Here is a 19,320-nt window from a genome sequence, read left to right on the forward strand (position 1 = left end):
CCCGGACAGCCGATGGCTGCCCGGGCTTGCTGGGAGTTGTAGTTTTGAAACCTCTGGAGGTCCGTTGGTTGAAGACCACTGCGGGTGGAGAGTTCACTCGAGTATAAGCCGAGGGGGGTGTTTTCAGCACGAAAAATTGTGCTGAAAAACTCGGCTTATACTCGAGTATATACGGTATGTTGTGAGATTACCATAACACTGTGGCAAGCTGTTTGTGAACTGGTATTTCCTGTTTCAGTTTTCTTTTTTTGACTATAAATCCCATAATTCCATCTTTCTCCCTTCCACACATCAGCCACCCCACCCATTGAAACATAAATGAGCTGCATCCATTCAAAAGATCTGTGGTTTTCAATCAGGGTGGCTACAGCTGTTGCATTAGTTGCAGATTGATCTCTCTCCCACCAAGCAATCGCTCCACCCATTGAAGCAGACAGGCTCCCTGTCATCAGCTGACTAGTGGGGTCAGGTCTTGGCCGCATTGCAACCTGGGAAAAAATAATTGGGGTGAAAATCACAGAAGAATTGTGAGAAAACCGTCACACACAGGAACAGACACTATATTATGAACTACACTGACTATGTAGCATAGCCCCTGTAGCATAGTCAAATAAAAAAAAATCCTGGAATACCCCTTTAAAGTTAATAGCATGGACAGCTCACTCCAGCTTTGCCTATTGGCAGCTACTGCCAGCCACTATAAATTGGAGATCTTGCTCAGCAATAACTTCTATAGACCCCAATGAAGGAAGCCATGCGCAGCTTAACCTCAAAATGCAAAAGTGAAGGTGGAAACCCCCTATATCAGAGTCTCCCACAACAGAGAATAACCTTGACACTGCAAGCGTGAAGAAGACAGTCTTGGCGGCTCCTATAGCGCATACATATGACCTCTCTTCCTCTGGTTTTGATAAATCTCCACCATAAAGCAGAAGAAGAAGAGGAGAGGGCACCGCAAAACACTGTGAAGAAGACCTGGGGACCCCACAACACTGTGAAGAGGACCCGGTGACCCCACAATGCTGTGAAGAAGAGCCGGGGACCCCACAGTGCTGTGAAGAAGACCCGGGGACCCCACAACGCTGTGAAGAAGACTCAGGGACCCCACAATGCTGTGAAGAAGACCTGGGGACCCCACAACGCTGTGAAGAAGACCCAGGGACCCCACAATGCAGTGAAGAAGGCCTGGGGACCCCACAACGCTGTGAAGAAGACTCAGGGACCCCACAATGCTGTGAAGAAGACCTGGGGACCCCACAACGCTGTGAAGAAGACCCAGGGACCCCACAATGCAGTGAAGAAGGCCTGGGGACCCCACAACACTGTGAAGAAGAACTGGGGGCCCCAAAACACTGTCAAGAAGACCCAGGGACCCCATAATGGTGTAAAGAAGACCCAGAAACCTCACAATGCTGTGAAGAAGACCCAGGGATCCCACAATCCTGTGAAGAAGACCCGGGGACCCCACAACGCTGTGAAGAAGACCCGGGGACCCCACAACGCTGTGAAGAAGGCCTGGGGACCCCACAACACTGTTACGAAGACCTGGGAAACCCAAAACACTGTGAAGAAGACCCAGGGACCCCATAACGCCGTGAAGACGACCCGGGGACCTCACAACACTGTGAAGAAGACCCAGAGACCCCACAACATTGTGAAGAAGACCCAGAGACCCCACAACACTGTGAAGAAAACCCAGGCGCACATATTGCTGTGAGAAGACCCAGGGACCCCACAATATTGTGAAGAACACCTAGGGACCCCACAACACTGTAAAGAAGATTTGAGAACCGCATAACGTAGTAAACAAGACCCACAGTTTTATATGCATGCCCCCCTCATAGCCTGCACTGTGAGACAAGACCTCTATTGTAATAAAGTTCCTGCCCATCTGATGGATTGGATAGAAATTATATATTTATATATATATATATATATATATATATATATATGCCATTGTTGGTAACCAGTCTATTACAGCCAGGGACCATGTGATGTTACTCTTTTAGTCCCATTACAGGACTGTTTGGCCAGATTTAAAGGAGTACTCCAGGATATGGAAACTTACCTCTTATCCTAAGGAGAGGGGATAAGTTTAAGAGCATGGGCGGTGAGACCTCTATGGCCCGGGGCCCCTGCTCACCGGCTATATAGCGTATTGACCCCCGCATGAAGTGGCAGCCGACACGCCCCCTCAATGTAGCGGTATGGCAGAGCTGGAGATTGCTGAATGCAGCTCTCCTGCTCTCCCATAGAGTTGTATTGAGGGGGCGTGTCAGTTGCCGCTTTGTGTGGTTGTCGACACGCCCCCTTCCTGCAAACCCCCAGGGCCTCGTACAGGAAATTTTAAACATATCCCATATCCTTAGGATAGAGAACATGTTTTCATATCCTAGAGTACTCCTTCAAGGGGTTATCCATTCTTTAAAAAATTTTAAATTGATGGCCCAATGTTTAGCACTGCTCATCCTTGAAATTATGACTAGAGAGGAGCGACGTTACAGTGATTCGATTCGTCACGAACTTCTCGACTCGGCAGTTGCTAACTTCAGCCTACATAAATGAGTTCAACTTTCAGGTGCTCCGGTGGGCTGGAGATTCTCTCCTAGGACTGTATCCATCTTTTCCAGCCACCGGAGCACCTGAAAGCTAAACTAATTTATGCAGGCTAAAGTCAGCAAACGCCAAGCCGAGAAGTTCATGACAAATCGAATCACTGTAATTTCGCTCATCTCTAATTATGACATTACTAGTAGCAGGCAGTCCAAGGAACTGCAGCATTGTTCAGGACATCACTGCAATACCTTATGTCATAGCTACTAAAAGTACAGTGATTACAAGGACAAACCACTGTGACCATTGCAGCCCCTTTAAAATGTTGATTTTGTGGGGGGGGGGGGGGGGGTAGTCATTGATCTAATATGATCTAGGTCAGTGTTTCTCACGCGCGATCCTCAAGTACTCCCAACAGGACATGTTTTCTGGATTTCTTTAGTCTTTCACGGGGGATATAATTATGGCCAATACATCAGGCATCACCACAGTTATATCACCTGTGATAGACTAAGGAAATCCTGATAACATGACCTGTTGGGGGTGCTTGAGGACCACGCTTGAGAAACACTGATCTAGGTCATATATTTTTAAAGAGATACGACTAAGCAAAATTTTGGAAAAAAAATTAGAGAGACGTGAATATCTTAAGGAATATATTAATGATTCTCTTTAATTAAGACCATAGAGTGTTCCCTTAAGTTACAATATTAGTTGGTTCCAGGACGACCATTGTATGTTGAGACCAGAACTCTGGAAACCTGGAAATTGATTCTGAAGCTTCAACATGTTATTCAAAAATTGCTTCTCTGCCTTTTGGCTAAGATCAAGTGTAGTATATGTTCTTATCAGTGGTCTAGTCTCTGCCATTGATGTAGAATGGATGCTGCATGAAGGAGCAGGTGTACCAGGGCTTTCCGGGGTTGGTGCCATGTAACCAGCTCAACGGTTGCCCTGATGTCACCTGTTTCCTCCGGGTCTCGCCATGAGGCTGAGAGGGTCTAGAGCTGAGGTACTTTAGTGCCTCAGGGAGTGGTGACCATGAGGTGCTGAAACTCACTGGGTGTTATAGCTCACTGAGTGAACGCACTGCAGGTGCATTTGTGGCCCCTTAGTAGCTTTGGCAAAAAGGGGCATCGAACCTGGATCCTTGCAGGTGCCTTTTGGTCCGGAGGTGAAGGGTAGGTTTGTTGGGGGCCTCTCTCCTGTTGCAATAGGGCTTAGCGATAGACCGCATCCTTTGTGCACGTTTTTTTAGTGTGACATGTTTGCACTTTTTCTTGCACTATGGGTGATAGAGAGCACTTGCCTTGGCGCTAAAAAAATATATATATATTTTTTTTAAACGCACTGCACGCCACACTCTTCACCTTTGGCACTCACCCTTGGTATCCCAGCCTTCTGGCTAGGATCAGGGAAATGTTTTATAGATCTGGTCGGATGACTGGGCAGTATATCTGCACGCATCCACTTGTTTATTCTTTTTGTATGTCACTGTGCCACTTTACGTGTTTTGTTTGTACACAGGGTTTGTCAGGATGCGGTAGCCCTCCTGGCGGTCTAGGGAGGTGTGTGTAACCATTTGGTTCCTCACCTCCCTGCACCCCCGGGCATCTTGGCAAGATGCCATCAGTGTACGGCTCCTTGGCTGATACCTTGGTTGGGAGTAAAGGAAAAAAAGAGACCTCACAGATGGTGCCTAGTGTGTTACCCCCAGCAAGAGAGAGAGAAACTAGATGTCGGGGCTACCGACGCTTCTAGTAGATGGCCGCTCACCTCAAGAGATGAATAAATGCACCTGTCACCCTATTGTATAGGGTACCATAAGATGAGATCCGCTGCTGAAGCCAGGAGGTCATAGGAAGCTGGAATATTCCAATCCTGGAGAAGTTTCAGAGAAAACAGGAAGAAGAAGACCTATTGCCCTTGCGCTGCGGATGCTTGTCCCAAGAATTTCAATGGAGACAGAGTATGCAAACATAGATCCTTTGGCAGGGACCACTTTATTAGGAAAAATGATAAAATGCGGGGTACAGATTGCGCGTCTCAAGGGAAACACCCTCTTCATCAGATCTATACAGCAGTGGTCAGATACAGTTTAAATAATGAGAAATTGGCGCCAAGAGCTTAAAGTGGGCGGAGCCCAAAGTGCAAAAAATGTAAACAGAAAGTACAGCAAGACAAAACAGCTTTCATAATAAATATTGCGCAAAATCATTAAAATGTGACATACATCTATTGAACAATACATAAATAACAGTGAGAATACACCACAGTATGGAAATTCATAAGGCTTAGTTTCGGCAGCTCTACATGTCTCTGAGGGCATCCCGTGGTAAGGAGCGCATGTGACAGGAGTAGCCAATCACAGGCTTCTGTGCTTGGCACCAATTTCTCATTATTTAAACTGTATCTGACAACTGCTGTATAGATCTGATGAAGAGGGTGTTTCCCTTGAAACGCGTAATCTGTACCCCGCATTTTATCATTTTTCCTAATAAAGTGGTCCCTGCCAAAGGATCTATGTTTGCATACTCCTGTCTCCATTGAAATTCTTGGGACAAGCATCCGCAGCGCAAGGGCGATAGGTCTTCTTCTTCCTGTTTTCTCTGAAACTTCTCCAGGATTGGAATATTCCAGCTTCCTGTGAGGCAGAGCATACTTCCCGGAGGCAGAGCATACTATTGTGAACAAGCGGGGAGCATGTTTGAGACGCGTTCCCTAGGAGACTAGTCACGGATTGGCTCCTTACCACGGGACGCCCACAGAGACATGCAGCGCTGCCGAAACTAAGACCCCTGACATTTTATTCTGGCAATACTTATGAATTTCCATACTGTGGTGTATTCTCACTGTTATTTATGTATTACTCAATAGATGTATGTCACTTTTTAATGATTTTACGCAATGTTTATTATGAAAGCTGTTTTGTCTTGCTGTACTTCCTGTTTACATTTTTTGCACTTTGGGCTTCGGCCACTTTAAGCTCTTGGCACCAATTTCTCATTATTTAAACTGTATCTGACCACTGCTGTATAGATCTGATGAAGAGGGTGTTTCCCTCAAAACGCGTAATCTGTATCCCGCATTTTATTATTGTTCCTAATAAAGTGGTCCCTGCCAAGGTTTGCATACTCCTGTCTCCATTGAAATTCTTGGGACAAGCATCCGCAGCACCAGGACGATAGGTCTTCTTCCTGTTTTCTCTGATACCTTGGTTAAAGGGGTACTCCGGTGCTTACACATCTTATCCCCTATCCAAAGGATAGGGGATAAGATGCCTGATCGCGGGAGTCCCGCCGCTGGGGACGCCCGCGATCATGCACGATCGATTACAGTCGACCGCAGGGCCGGTGGCGTGTGACGTCACGCCCCCGCCTCCGTGTGACGTCACGCTCCACCCCTCAATGCAAGCCTACGGGAGGGGGCGTGATAGCTTGCATTGAGGGGCGGAGCGTGACATCACACGGGGGCGGAGGTGTGACGTCACACGCCGCCGGCCCTGCGGTCGACCTTAATCAGACCCGGAGCGAACACGCTCCGGGGACTGATTACAAACGGCGTCCCCAGCTGCGGGACTCCCGCGATCAGGCATCTTATCCCCTATCCTTTGGATAGGGGATAACATGTGTAAGTACCGGAGTACCCCTTTAACGCCTAGGTTGAAGCCAGGTGCATTTGCAGCTCCTTAGTAGCTTTGATGAAAAGGAGCATCAAACCTGGATCCTTGCAGGTGCCTTTTAGCCCGGAGGTGAAGGGTAGGTTTTTTGGGGGCCTCTCTCCTGTTGGAGAGGGGCTTAGCGATAGACCGCATCCTTTGTGCACGTTTTTTAGTGTGACACTTTGCACTTTTTCTTGCACTTTGGGTGATAGAGAGCACTTGCCTCGGCTCTTAAAAAAAGTCATCCAAAAATTGGAAAAAGTGAGTAATAAATAAAAATAAGTAGATAACTAATATATAGATAAAGCAAGTAAGTAGATCAGCTGTAATCACTGTCTATCTAGAGGACAGGAGCTTCTTCAGGGTCCTGTACAGTACACACCGTGGAGGAGATTTATCAAAACTTGTGCCTATAGCAACCAATCAGATCGCTTCTTTCATTTTTAAAATGCCTCTGAAATATGAAAGAAGCAATCTGACTGGTTGCTATGGGCAACTGGTCAACTTTTCCTCTGCACAGGTTTTGATAAATCTTCCCCAGTGTCCCAAAAACGTAACATGGAGCCGCTCTCAGCGCTGCCATCAGAAATGTTGTGGCCCCTTACACAGCTTTAGGCCTGGGCCCCCTGTTGAGTAATAATATCCCCAGTTACTGTAGGTAATAATATCTCCAGTTAAGTAATAATTCACCCAGTTAGATAATAATGCCCCCGGTTAGGTATTAATGCCCCCAGTTAGGTAACAATGCCCCCACATAGGTAACAACCCCAGTTAGGTAACAATGCCCCCAGTTAGGTAACAGTGCCCCCACATAGGCAATGTCCTCAGTTAGGTAATAATGCCCCCACATAGGTAATGCCCCTAGTTACGTAACAATGCCCCCACGTAGGTAATGCCCCTAGTTAAGTAATACTGCCCCCACATAGGTAATGCCCCAGTTAGATAATAATGCCCCCAAATAGGAAATGCTCCAGGAAGGTAAAAATGCCCCCCCACATAGGTTATACCCCCAGTTAAGTAATAATGCCCCCAGTTAGGAAATAATGCCTCCACACAGGTAATGCCCCCAGTTAGGTAATAATGCCCCATGTTTGGTAATGCCCCCAGTTAGGTAGCCATACCCCAACAAAGGTAATGCCCCGAGTTAGGTAACCATACCCTCACATAGGTAATGCCCCCAGTTAGGTAATAATGCCCCCATATAAGTAATGCCCCCAGTTAGGTAAAAAATTCCCCAGTTAGGTTATAATGTCCCCACATAGGTAATGTCCCCAGTTAGGTAAGTTTTTCAATAAAAAAAAATCCACTCACCTTTCTGCCATTCCTGCGCTGAGGCTGGGCTGTCAGCAGCCTCTGGAGCGGCGCAGGACTTCTCCGGCAGGCTGCATGATGAAATTATCTCATCGTGCAGCCTGCAGCGCAATGTACGCTCCTGTACGTACATTGCATAAACTATTTGTGTAATGTAAGTACAGGAGCCGGGAAATGCTTTCGCCTGTACATATATTATGTACGCAATTTGCATACTGTACGTCCAGAAGCAGGAGACCGCTGGTGTCCAAAGGAGCAGCTAATCCTGGCACAGGTAAAGAGGAGTACAGAACCTCTACCTCCCTGTACTGTAGGGGGCACTACCAGACACCAGTCAGTGCATATACTTCAGTAATACAGGTAAAGAATAGTACAGAACATGCAGTACCTCCCTGTACTGTAGGGGGCGCTACTAGACACCAGTCAGTGCATACACTTCAGTAATACAGGTAAAGAGTAGTACAGTACATGTAATACCTCCCTGTACTGTAGGGGGTGCTACCAGTCAGTGCATGCACTTCAGTAATACAGGTAAAGAGTAGTACAGAACATGTAATACCTCCCTGTACTGTAGGGGGCGCTACCAGATACCAGTCAGTGCATGCACTTCAGTAAAATATATAAAGAGTAGTACAGAACATGTAATACCTCCTTGTACTGTAGGGGGCGCTACCAGACACCAGTCAGTGCATGCACTTCAGTAATATAGATAAAGAGTAGTACAGAACATGTAATACCTCCCTGTACTGTAGGGGGCGCTTCCAGACACCAGTCAGTGCATGCACTTCAGTAATACAGGTAAAGAGTAGTACAGAACATGTAATACCTCCCTGTACTGTAGGGGGTGCTACCAGATACCAGTCAGTGCATGCACTTCAGTAATACAGATAAAGAGTAGTACAGAACATGTAATACCTCCCTGTACTGTAGGGGGTGCTACCAGACACCAGTCAGTGCATGCACTTCAGTAATACAGGTAAAGAGTACAGAACATGTAATACCTCCCTGTACTGTAGGGGGCGCTACCAGATACCAGTCAGTGCATGCACTTCAGTAATACAGGTAAAGAGTAGTACAGAACATGTAATACCTCCCTGTACTGTAGGGGGCACTACCAGACACCAGTCAGTGCATGCACTTCAGTAATACAGGTAAAGAGTAGTAATGAACATGTAATACCTCCCTGTACTGTAGGGGGCACTACTAGACACCAGTCAGTGCATGCACTTCAGTAATACAGGTAAAGAGTACAGAACATGTAATACCTCCCTGTACTGTAGGGGGGCGCTGACAGACACCAGTCAGTGCATACACTTCAGTAATACAGGTAAAGAGTAGTACAGAACATGTAATACCTCCCTGTACTGTAGGGGGGCGCTACCAGATACCAGTCAGTGCATGTACTTCAGTAATACAGGGGTTTTACCAGTGAATGCCCATTCAGATTAGTCGGTTCTTCCGGCCATTGACACATTTCACAGATCTGGACTGTATGTACATTGTATGCCGAGTCTGGTTAAAGACTTGTGGGCTGATTTATCAAAAACTGTGTAGAGGAAAAGTTGACCAGTTGTCCACAGCAACCAATCAGTTTGCTTCCTAAATTTTTTTTCTGTTTTTTTTTTTTTTGTTTGTTTAGATTAAAGAAGCTATCTAATTGGTTTCTATGGGCAACTTGTTAACTTTGCACAAGTTTTGATAAATCTCCCCCATTGTTTGTTGGAAATATTTTAATTGAGGGACCACAACATATATATATATATATATATATATATATATATATATATATATATATATGTTTTTCATATATATATATATATATATATATTTATATATATATATATATATATATATATATATATATATATACTGTATGCCCGCATAGTCTGTGTGTGTAAAATCTAATACCAAATCTTGGGTTAATCCTACATCCGACAAGGTTAGGCATGTGTGCTAAAACTGTAAGTTTTCTGAGTTTATCCAAGTAATATAGAATCTTCCCACATGGAATTATTTTTACTGATCTATAAGAAAAATACTTAGTCGAACGAAAATACGAATAGACCCTGAAAAGGAAAAAAAAAATAAAATAAAGAAAAAAGGGAAAGAAAGAGAAAAGCAGCAGGCTGATTATGAGGTGTCAAAACTGCCAGGAGCAAGGAGGTGATAGCAATCAGGGGTGAGAAGAGTGCGGCATCCGTACGGGGCAACTAATTATCCGTCTCATTTGAGGAGCAGCGTCTGAGGCAGCAGCGTCCTCTGGCTGAGCTGTGACAGATTGTAGCGCTGAGAGGTAGCTACGTGCAGTGCACTGAGCTGCATGCTAATAAGACTGCGCGCTGCCCTACTCACTCGCGCAGACCAGACTCTGGGGGCCAACGAAGCGTCTCGGTCTCCATTCTTCTGTCCCAGATGCATACCCTCTTGATTGTTAGCTCTGTGGACTAGAGGAAGGCCTTGTGCTCGGTTGTGGTTTTCCAATGTTTTCAAATGCACTTTTTTTTTCATTTGCACAATCAATGGATCCTGTTGATGGTGATGGGATGTTCTCCGTTGGTTGGCCATCAGTTTGCACCCATTTTGTCGGACGTTATTGTAAATACGATATATGTTTAAATCTGCGATGGAATAGATACACCGCTGGTAATGTGTATTTGCAGAATATGTACACGTCAATGAGCAGCCACAATAGTGGGGGAGGGGTGGAATATGTTAGGCAGCAAGAGACTGGTCAATTGTTTCTAAAACAGGAAGAAGGGTAAAGATCGTAATGACTTTGACAATGGCCGAATTGTGATGCTAAAAGATCAGATTAAAGCAGTATTTCCCAATCAGTGTACCCCCAGCTGTTGCAAAACTACAACTTCCAGCATGCCCGGACAGCCTTCGGCTGTCTGGGCATGCTGGAAGTTGTAATTTTGCAACAGCTAGAGGTACACTGCTTGGGAAATACTGCTTTAAAAGGTTACTCCCCTCTAAACATCTTATCCACTATCCAAAAGATAGGGGATAAGATATTAGATTGCCGGGGTCCCACCACTGCAGACCCCCGCGATATCCAGGCCGGCAGCAGCGGCGTCCTTAACACGGAATCTTGCAGTTTCCGTATCCGTGACGTCACGCCATGCTCCCTCCATTCATGTCAATGGGAGAGGACGTGACAGCTAGTACATAGCCCATAGCCGTCACGCCTCCTCCCATAGTTGTGAATGAAGGGGGTGTGGTGGCCGGCATCATCAGTCATTGGGCACGGGGTGGAGTTCGTTCCTTGCATCGAATGACAGGGGTGCGACAGCGGAGATCGCGGGGGTCCCCAGCGGTGGGACCCCTGTGATCTAATATCTTATTCCCTATCCAAAGGATATGCTTAGAGCAGAGTACCCCTATAAGAGCATATAGAGCATCTCCAAAATGGCAGTATGCAGGGATTAGCAACTTCCAAAAATGGCCCAGAGAAAGACAAAGGGTGAACCAGTGAACTGGCAAGAGGGTCATGGGCACCCAACACTCAACAATATGGCGTGGCAGCGAAGGCTAGCCTTACTGGTCCAATCCAATAGAAGAAATATTGTATCACAAATTGTTGAAGAACAGTGTTTTTGAGCAGGGAGAGATGGCCCCAGGATGCAGTATGAGAAGAAAGCAGGAAAACCTTGGGTCCCGGTATCAAGTGGATGTATTATTTTGATATGTACCATCTCATGGCAAAGGTATTCCTTAATAGCAGTAGTCTCTTTCAGCCAGATATTGCCCTGACCGCACTGCAAAAATTGCTCAGGAATTGTATAAAGAAGATGACAAAGAGTTAAAGGGGTACTCCAGTGGGGGGGGGGGGGGGGGAATGCAAATCAACCGATGGCTGAAAGTTATACAGATTTGTAAATTACTTGTAATAAAAAATCTTTATCCTTCCAGTACTTATCAGCTGCTGTATACTACAGAGGAAGTTGATTTCTTCTTTTCTATTACAGTGCTCTCTGCTGCCACCTCTGTCCATGTCAGGAACTGTCCAGAGTTGGAGCAAATATATATATATATAGCAAACCTCTCCTGCTCTGGACAGTTCCTGACATGGACAGAGGAGTCAGTAGAGAGCACTTGTGGTCAGACTGAAAAGAACTACACATCTTTCTCTGAAGCATACAGCAGCTGATAAGTACTGGAAGGATTAAGATTTTTTTTATAGATGCAATTTACAAATCTGTTTTACTTTTACGTTGACTTGAAAAAAAAATTGCTTTCCACCGGAGTACCCCTTTAATGGCATAAACTTGGCCTCCAGAGTCTCCAGATTGCCATCTAATCAATCATCTGTGGGATGTGCTGGAAAATAAGTTCTATCCATGATGGCCGCACCTCACAACTCACAGGACCTAAAGGATCTGTTGCTGACATCTTGGTACCAGATAGTGCAAGACACCTTCAGGAGAAATGTCTGCTATGTCAGGAGGACTGGCGAGCTCCCATATTTTAGAAAAAGTCTCTCGGATTATCCAGGGGAATGGGTCTGGTCACTGATATCACTGATAGCCTTAACTTTAATGTTTTCTTTTTTTCAGTAGAGACATTGAAGGAAGATTGTTAGACTATTCATTTACAATAAGTGGGGTTTTGACCACTGAGACCCCCACCGTTTCCAAAAATGAAATGCTGAGGGTGGTAGAAAAGTGCCATGCCAATATATTTCCTGTAGTCTCTGGCCCAGTTTTAATCTTTGACTTATCATGGAGAGCCAGCAAGACGCTGCTTCTTCATTCAAGCAATTGATAATCACATTGATTGGATCCCACCCATAAGACATAGCTATATAGCCATCAATGTCTATACTGAGAAATCCTCTTTAAGTCTATGAAAATAGTTAATAATGCACAATTTTCATAAAAGGGGTCATATAGAACGATCATTGTGCAATTTGTTGTCAAGGAAACTGTTTTGCTCTTGCTATACTGCGACTAACTACATCGTGTACCCCACGTCACGCATTCTCTTACTATGTAAGGGAACTGAAGGATGAGTTGTTTAATTACATTTTGTTAACGTTCTACCTCTTGTATCCTTATTTCTCATGTTTGATTGTAGATAGATGTATGGGAATATACATAGGCATGCTCTGCTCCAACACCACTAATAGAAGGATAAATACAGAATTAAACATGATATCCAACAGTTTATTTTCACTTTAGAAAGTGGTTAGGGCGTGTTGAAAAAATGAAATTCACCTGACCCGATCCCTACCGCTTACGTTCCGACGGTGGCCGATCCTGCTACTTAGTGCTTCCTGATCTCCATCTTGACACATTAAGGGGCCACTAAGTCAGTCACTTACTGCGGTGGTGATCGGTCACAGACAGTGATTGACTGAGCGGGCACTTCCTTGTATCAAGATGGAGATCAGGAAGTGCTGAGCTGCAGGATCGGGCACCACCAGAACGACAGAGGTGGTATTGGAGACGGTAAATACAGGTGTTTTATTTTTAAGCCTGGCTATTTTAAGAGTATGGCCACACGTAACGGTTCCACACTGTATTTTATGCTGTGGTTCCACCAATGATAAACCCTAGAGTGTGCCTCCTGCTGTGCTTGTGTTGTGACGCACCGGAACCTGCGAGTCCCCTGCACATGTGCAGTGTACTCAGACATCATGGCCGCTCTCGGTCAGTGCATCTACAGCATAAAATATCCCTACCCTAAAAGTTAAAAGACAATCCCAGCGCCAGTTCAATCCATGGAGAGCCTGTAAAAGTTAATCTTAAGGGGCCATTCCACAAGAAAGTTCAAGGCAAATTCTGCTTACAGCAACCTCTTGCCTTGTTGGTGCTTAAAGAGGTACTCTGGTGGAAAACTTTTTTTTTTTTTAAATCAACTGGTGCCAGAAAGTTAAACAGATTTGTAAATTACTACTATTTAAAAATCTTAATCCTTTCAGTACTTATTAGCAGCTGTATGCTACAGAGGAAATTCTATTATTTTTTAATTTCTTTTTTGTCTTGTCCACAGTGCTCTCTGCTGACAACTCTGTCCATGTCAGGAACTGTCCAGAGCAGCGTAGGTTTATAGGTTTGCTATGGAGATTTTCTCCTGCTCTGGACAGTTCCTGATACAGGTGTGATGTCCCACTACAGGTACATGGTCCTTTACTACCAGTAGGCCCTGTCAGGTTGAGTCAATCAGTGACCTGGGGGCTCCCCAGCAGGGAAATTCTGATTTATATGCCATTTGGGTTCAATGGAGAACCAAACATAGTGGATGCTAACAGTAGTTGTTACCTGAGAAAACACCAAATTCTGAAAATGGATAAAATATTACAAAATATATTTTCTTAATTGGGCATAATGCAATTTATTTGCATGTATTTTTCTCATTTTAAACATATTGGGGGAGATTTATCAAAACTTGTGAAGAAAAATTGCTGAGTTGCCCATAGCAACCAATCAGATTGCTTCTTTCATTTTTGAAAAAGCCTCTGAAAAATAAAAGAAGCGATCTGATTGGTTGCTATGGGCAACTCAGCAACTTTTCCCCTGGACAGGTTTTGATGAATCTCCCCCATTGTATCATCAGAAAATGACCTATTGATGACATCAAGTTTTTATGTGAATCATATACAGTGGGGCAAAAAAGTATTTTGTCAGCCACCAATTGTGTAAGTTCTCCCACTTAAAAACATGAGAGAGGCCTGTAATTATCATCATAGGTATACCTCAACTATGATAGAATGAGACAGAATGAGAAAAAAAATCCATGAAATCACATTGTCTGATTTATTAAGAATTTATTTTCAAATTATAGTGGAAAATAAGTATTTGGTCACCTACAAACAAGCAAGATTTCTGGCTCTACAGACCTGTAACTGTATTAATGGCTCCTGTATAAAAGACACCTGTCCACAACCTCAAACAGTCACACTCCAAACTCCACTATGGCCAAGACCAAAGAGCTGTCGAAGGACACCAGAAACAAAATTGTAGACCTGCACCAGGCTGGGAAGACTGAATCTGCAATAGACAAGCAGCTTGGTGTGAAGAAATCAACTGTGGGAACCATTACTACAAAATGGAAGACATACAAGACCACTGATAATCTCCCTCGATCTGGGGCACCACGTAAGATCTTACCCGGTGGTGTCAAAGTGATCACAAGAACGGTGAGCAGAAATCCCAGAATCACACAGGGGGGGACCTAGTGAATGACCTGCAGAGAGCTGGGACCAAAGTAACAAAGGCTACTCAGTAACTGTCACGATGCCGGCTGGCAGGAGGTGGATCCTCTGTGCCAGAGAGGGATTGGCGTGGACCGTGCTAGTGGACCGGTTCTAAGTCACTACTGGTTTTCACCAGAGCCCGCCGCAAAGCGGGATGGTCTTGCTGCGGCGGTAGTGACCAGGTCGTATCCACTAGCAACGGCTCAACCTCTCTGACTGCTGAAGATAGGCGCGGTACAAGGGAGTAGACAGAAGCAAGGTCGGACGTAGCAGAAGGTCGGGGCAGGCAGCAAGGATCGTAGTCAGGGGCAACGGCAGGAGGTCTGGAACACAGGCTAGGAACACACAAGGAAACGCTTTCACTGGCACAATGGCAACAAGATCCGGCGAGGGAGTGCAGGGGAAGTGAGGTATACATAGGGAGTGCACAGGTGAACACACTAATTAGAACCACTTGCGCCAATCAGCGGCGCAGTGGCCCTTTAAATCGCAGAGACCCGGCGCGCGCGCGCCCTAGGGAGCGGGGCCGCGCGCGCCGGGACAGGACCGACGGAGAGCGAGTCAGGTACGGGAGCCGGGGTGCGCATCGCGAGCGGGCGCCACCCGCATCGCGAATCGCATCCCGGCTGGAGGCGGTATCGCAGCGCACCGGGTCAGTGGATCTGACCGGAGGGTGTAGCGAGGGTGTAGCGAGCGCTCCGGGGAGGAGCGGGGACCCGGAGCGCTCGGCGTAACAGTACCCCCCCCCTTGGGTCTCCCCCTCTTCTTAGAGCCTGAGAACCTGAGGAGCAGACTTTTGTCAAGGATATTGTCCTCAGGTTCCCAGGATCTCTCTTCAGGACCACAACCCTCCCAATCGACCAAAAAAAAAGTTTTCCCTCTGACCTTCTTGGAGGCCAGTATCTCCTTTACGGAGAAGATGTCCGAGGAGCCGGAAACAGGAGTGGGAGAAACAAGTTTGGGAGAGAAACGGTTGATGATGAGTGGTTTAAGAAGAGAAACGTGAAAGGCATTAGGAATACGAAGAGAAGGAGGAAGAAGAAGTTTGTAAGAGACAGGATTAATCTGGCACAACATTTTGAAAGGACCAAGATAGCGTGGTCCCAATTTGTAGCTAGGGACACGGAAGCGAACATATTTAGCGGAGAGCCATACCTTGTCTCCAGGAGAAAAAATGGGGGGAGCTCTTCTTTTCTTATCAGCAAACTTCTTCATGCGTGATGAAGCCTGTAAGAGAGAATTTTGGGTCTCTTTCCATATGGTGGAAAGATCACGAGATATTTCATCCACAGCGGGCAAACCAGAGGGCAAGGGAGTAGGGAGGGGGGGAAGAGGGTGACGGCCGTACACCACGAAAAATGGGGATTTGGAGGAAGATTCAGAGACTCTGAAGTTATACGAGAATTCGGCCCATGGTAGAAGATCTGCCCAGTCATCCTGGCGGGAGGAAACAAGATGCCGTAAATAATCACCCAGGACCTGGTTAATTCTTTCTACTTGCCCATTGGATTGAGGATGATATGCAGAAGAAAAGTTTAATTTAATCTTGAGTTGTTTACAGAGAGCCCTCCAGAATTTTGACACGAATTGGACGCCTCTATCTGAGACGATCTGCGTGGGCAACCCGTGAAGACGAAAAATGTGTACAAAAAATTGTTTTGCCAACTGAGGCGCTGAAGGAAGACCAGGAAGAGGGATGAAATGTGCCATCTTGGAGAATCGATCAACGACCACCCAAACAACAGTGTTGCCACGGGATGGGGGTAAGTCTGTAATAAAGTCCATACCAATCAGAGACCAAGGCTGTTCGGGGACAGGCAGAGGATGAAGAAGACCAGCGGGCTTCTGGCGAGGAGTCTTATCCCGGGCACAGACAGTGCAGGCTCGCACAAAATCCACAACATCCGTCTCCAGAGTCGGCCACCAATAGAAACGAGAGATGAGTTGCACGGATTTCTTGATGCCCGCATGACCTGCGAGATGGGAGGAGTGACCCCATTTGAGGATTCCGAGGCGTTGGCGTGGAGAGACGAAGGTCTTCCCTGGAGGAGTTTGCCTGATGGAGGCTGGAGAAGTGGAGATCAGGCAGTCAGGAGGAATGATGTGTTGCGGAGAGAGCTCTACTTCCGAGGCATCCGAGGAACGAGAGAGAGCATCGGCCCTAATGTTCTTATCGGCAGGCCGAAAGTGAATTTCAAAATTAAATCGGGCAAAGAACAGAGACCAAGTATCCTAGGAAAGGAAGAGATTGACATTCAAACAGACATTTCTCCATTTTGGCATAAAGTTTATTGTCACGAAGTCTCTGAAGAACCATGCGGACATGCTGGCGGTGTTCTTCTAGGTTGGCAGAAAAAATCAGGATATCGTCCAGATATACAACAACACAGGAATATAAGAGATCACGAAAAATTTCATTAACAAAGTCTTGGAAGACGGCAGGGGCGTTGCACAGGCCAAAGGGCATGACCAGATACTCAAAGTGTCCATCTCTAGTGTTAAATGCCGTTTTCCATTCATCCCCCTCTCTGATGCGGATGAGATTATAAGCACCTCTTAAGTCCAGTTTGGTAAAGATGTGGGCACCTTGGAGGCGATCAAAGAGTTCAGAGATGAGAGGTAGGGGGTAGCGGTTCTTTACCGTGATTTTATTAAGACCGCGGTAGTCAATGCAAGGACGTAGGGAGCCATCTTTTTTGGACACAAAGAAAAATCCGGCTCCGGCAGGAGAGGAGGATTTGCGGATAAAGCCCTTTTTTAAATTTTCCTGGATGTACTCAGACATAGCAAGAGTCTCTGGGGCAGAGAGAGGATAAATTCTGCCCCGGGGTGGAGTAGTGCCCGGGAGGAGATCAATAGGACAGTCATAAGGCCTGTGAGGAGGTAGAGTCTCAGCTTGTTTTTTGCAAAAAACATCCGCAAAGTCCATATAGGCCTTAGGGAGACCGGTTACAGGGGGAACCACAGGGTCACGGCAAGGAGTACTGGGAACCGGTTTAAGGCAGTCCTTGAAACAAGAGGGACCCCAACTCTTGATCTCCCCAGTGGACCAATCCAGGGTTGGGGAATGGTGTTGAAGCCAGGGTAGTCCAAGGAGAATTTCGGAAGTGCAATTGGGGAGGACCAAAAACTCAATTTTCTCGTGATGAGGTCCGATGCACATTAGGAGGGGCTCCGTGCGGAAACGTATGGTACAGTCCAATCTTTCATTGTTAACACAATTGATGTAGAGGGGTCTGGCGAGACTGGTCACCGGGATGTTGAACCTGTTGATGAGAGAGGCCAAAATAAAATTTCCTGCAGATCCGGAATCCAAGAAGGCCATAGTAGAGAAGGAGAAGGTAGAGGCAGATATCCGCACAGGCACAGTAAGACGTGGAGAAGCAGAGTTGACCTCAAGGACTGTCTCACCTTTGTGCGGAGTCAGCGTACGTCTTTCCAGGCGGGGAGGACGGATAGGACAATCCTTCAGGAAGTGTTCGGTACCGGCACAGTACAGGCAGAGATTCTCCATGCGGCGTCATGTCCTCTCTTGAGGTGTCAGGCGAGACCGGTCAACCTGCATAGCCTCCACGGCGGGAGACACAGGAACGGATTGCAGGGGACCAGAGGAGAGAGGAGCCGGGGAGAAAAAACGCCTCGTGCGAACAAAGTCCATATCCTGGCGGAGCTCCTGACGCCTTTCGGAAAAACGCATGTCAATGCGAGTGGCTAGATGAATGAGTTCATGTAGGTTAGCAGGGATTTCTCGTGCGGCCAGAACATCTTTAATGTTGCTGGATAGGCCTTTTTTAAAGGTCGCGCAGAGGGCCTCATTATTCCAGGATAGTTCTGAAGCAAGAGTACGGAATTGTACGGCGTACTCGCCAACGGAAGAATTACCCTGGACCAGGTTCAACAGGGCAGTCTCAGCAGAAGAGGCTCGGGCAGGTTCCTCAAAGACACTTCGAATTTCCGAGAAGAAGGAGTGTACAGAGGCAGTGACGGGGTCATTGCGGTCCCAGAGCGGTGTGGCCCATGACAGAGCTTTTCCAGACAGGAGGCTGACTACGAAAGCCACCTTAGACCTTTCAGTAGGAAACTGGTCCGACATCATCTCCAAGTGCAGGGAACATTGAGAAAGAAAGCCACGGCAAAATTTAGAGTCCCCATCAAATTTATCCGGCAAGGATAGTCGTAGGCCTGAAGCGGCCACTCGCTGCGGAGGAGGTGCAGGAGCTGGCGGAGGAGATGATTGCTGAAGCTGTGGTAGTAGCTGCTGTAGCATCACGGTCAGTTGAGACAGCTGGTGGCCTTGTTGCGCTATCTGTTGTGACTGCTGGGCGACCACCGTGGTGAGGTCGGCGACAACTGGCAGAGGAACTTCAGCGGGATCCATGGCCGGATCTACTGTCACGATGCCGGCTGGCAGGAGGTGGATCCTCTGTGCCAGAGAGGGATTGGCGTGGACCGTGCTAGTGGACCGGTTCTAAGTCACTACTGGTTTTCACCAGAGCCCGCCGCAAAGCGGGATGGTCTTGCTGCGGCGGTAGTGACCAGGTCGTATCCACTAGCAACGGCTCAACCTCTCTGACTGCTGAAGATAGGCGCGGTA

General features: G+C 46.6%; 1 long non-coding RNA gene and 1 other non-coding gene across 3 annotated transcripts in view; one reads left to right on the forward strand and one right to left on the reverse strand.

Moving 5' to 3' along the window:
- The window catches only part of LOC130285473 (uncharacterized), a 140,413-nt gene that overhangs the window by 56,463 nt on the left and 64,630 nt on the right, over positions 1-19,320 (reverse strand). The gene's annotated exons all lie outside the window — the stretch shown is intronic.
- LOC130290061 (U2 spliceosomal RNA) lies at positions 3,354-3,546 on the forward strand. Its single transcript, XR_008847500.1, has one exon. It is a non-coding gene; the product is annotated as a U2 spliceosomal RNA (small nuclear RNA).

Source organism: Hyla sarda, chromosome 8 (genome assembly GCF_029499605.1).
Source record: "Hyla sarda isolate aHylSar1 chromosome 8, aHylSar1.hap1, whole genome shotgun sequence".
In the NCBI taxonomy this organism is placed as follows: Eukaryota; Metazoa; Chordata; class Amphibia; order Anura; family Hylidae; genus Hyla; species Hyla sarda.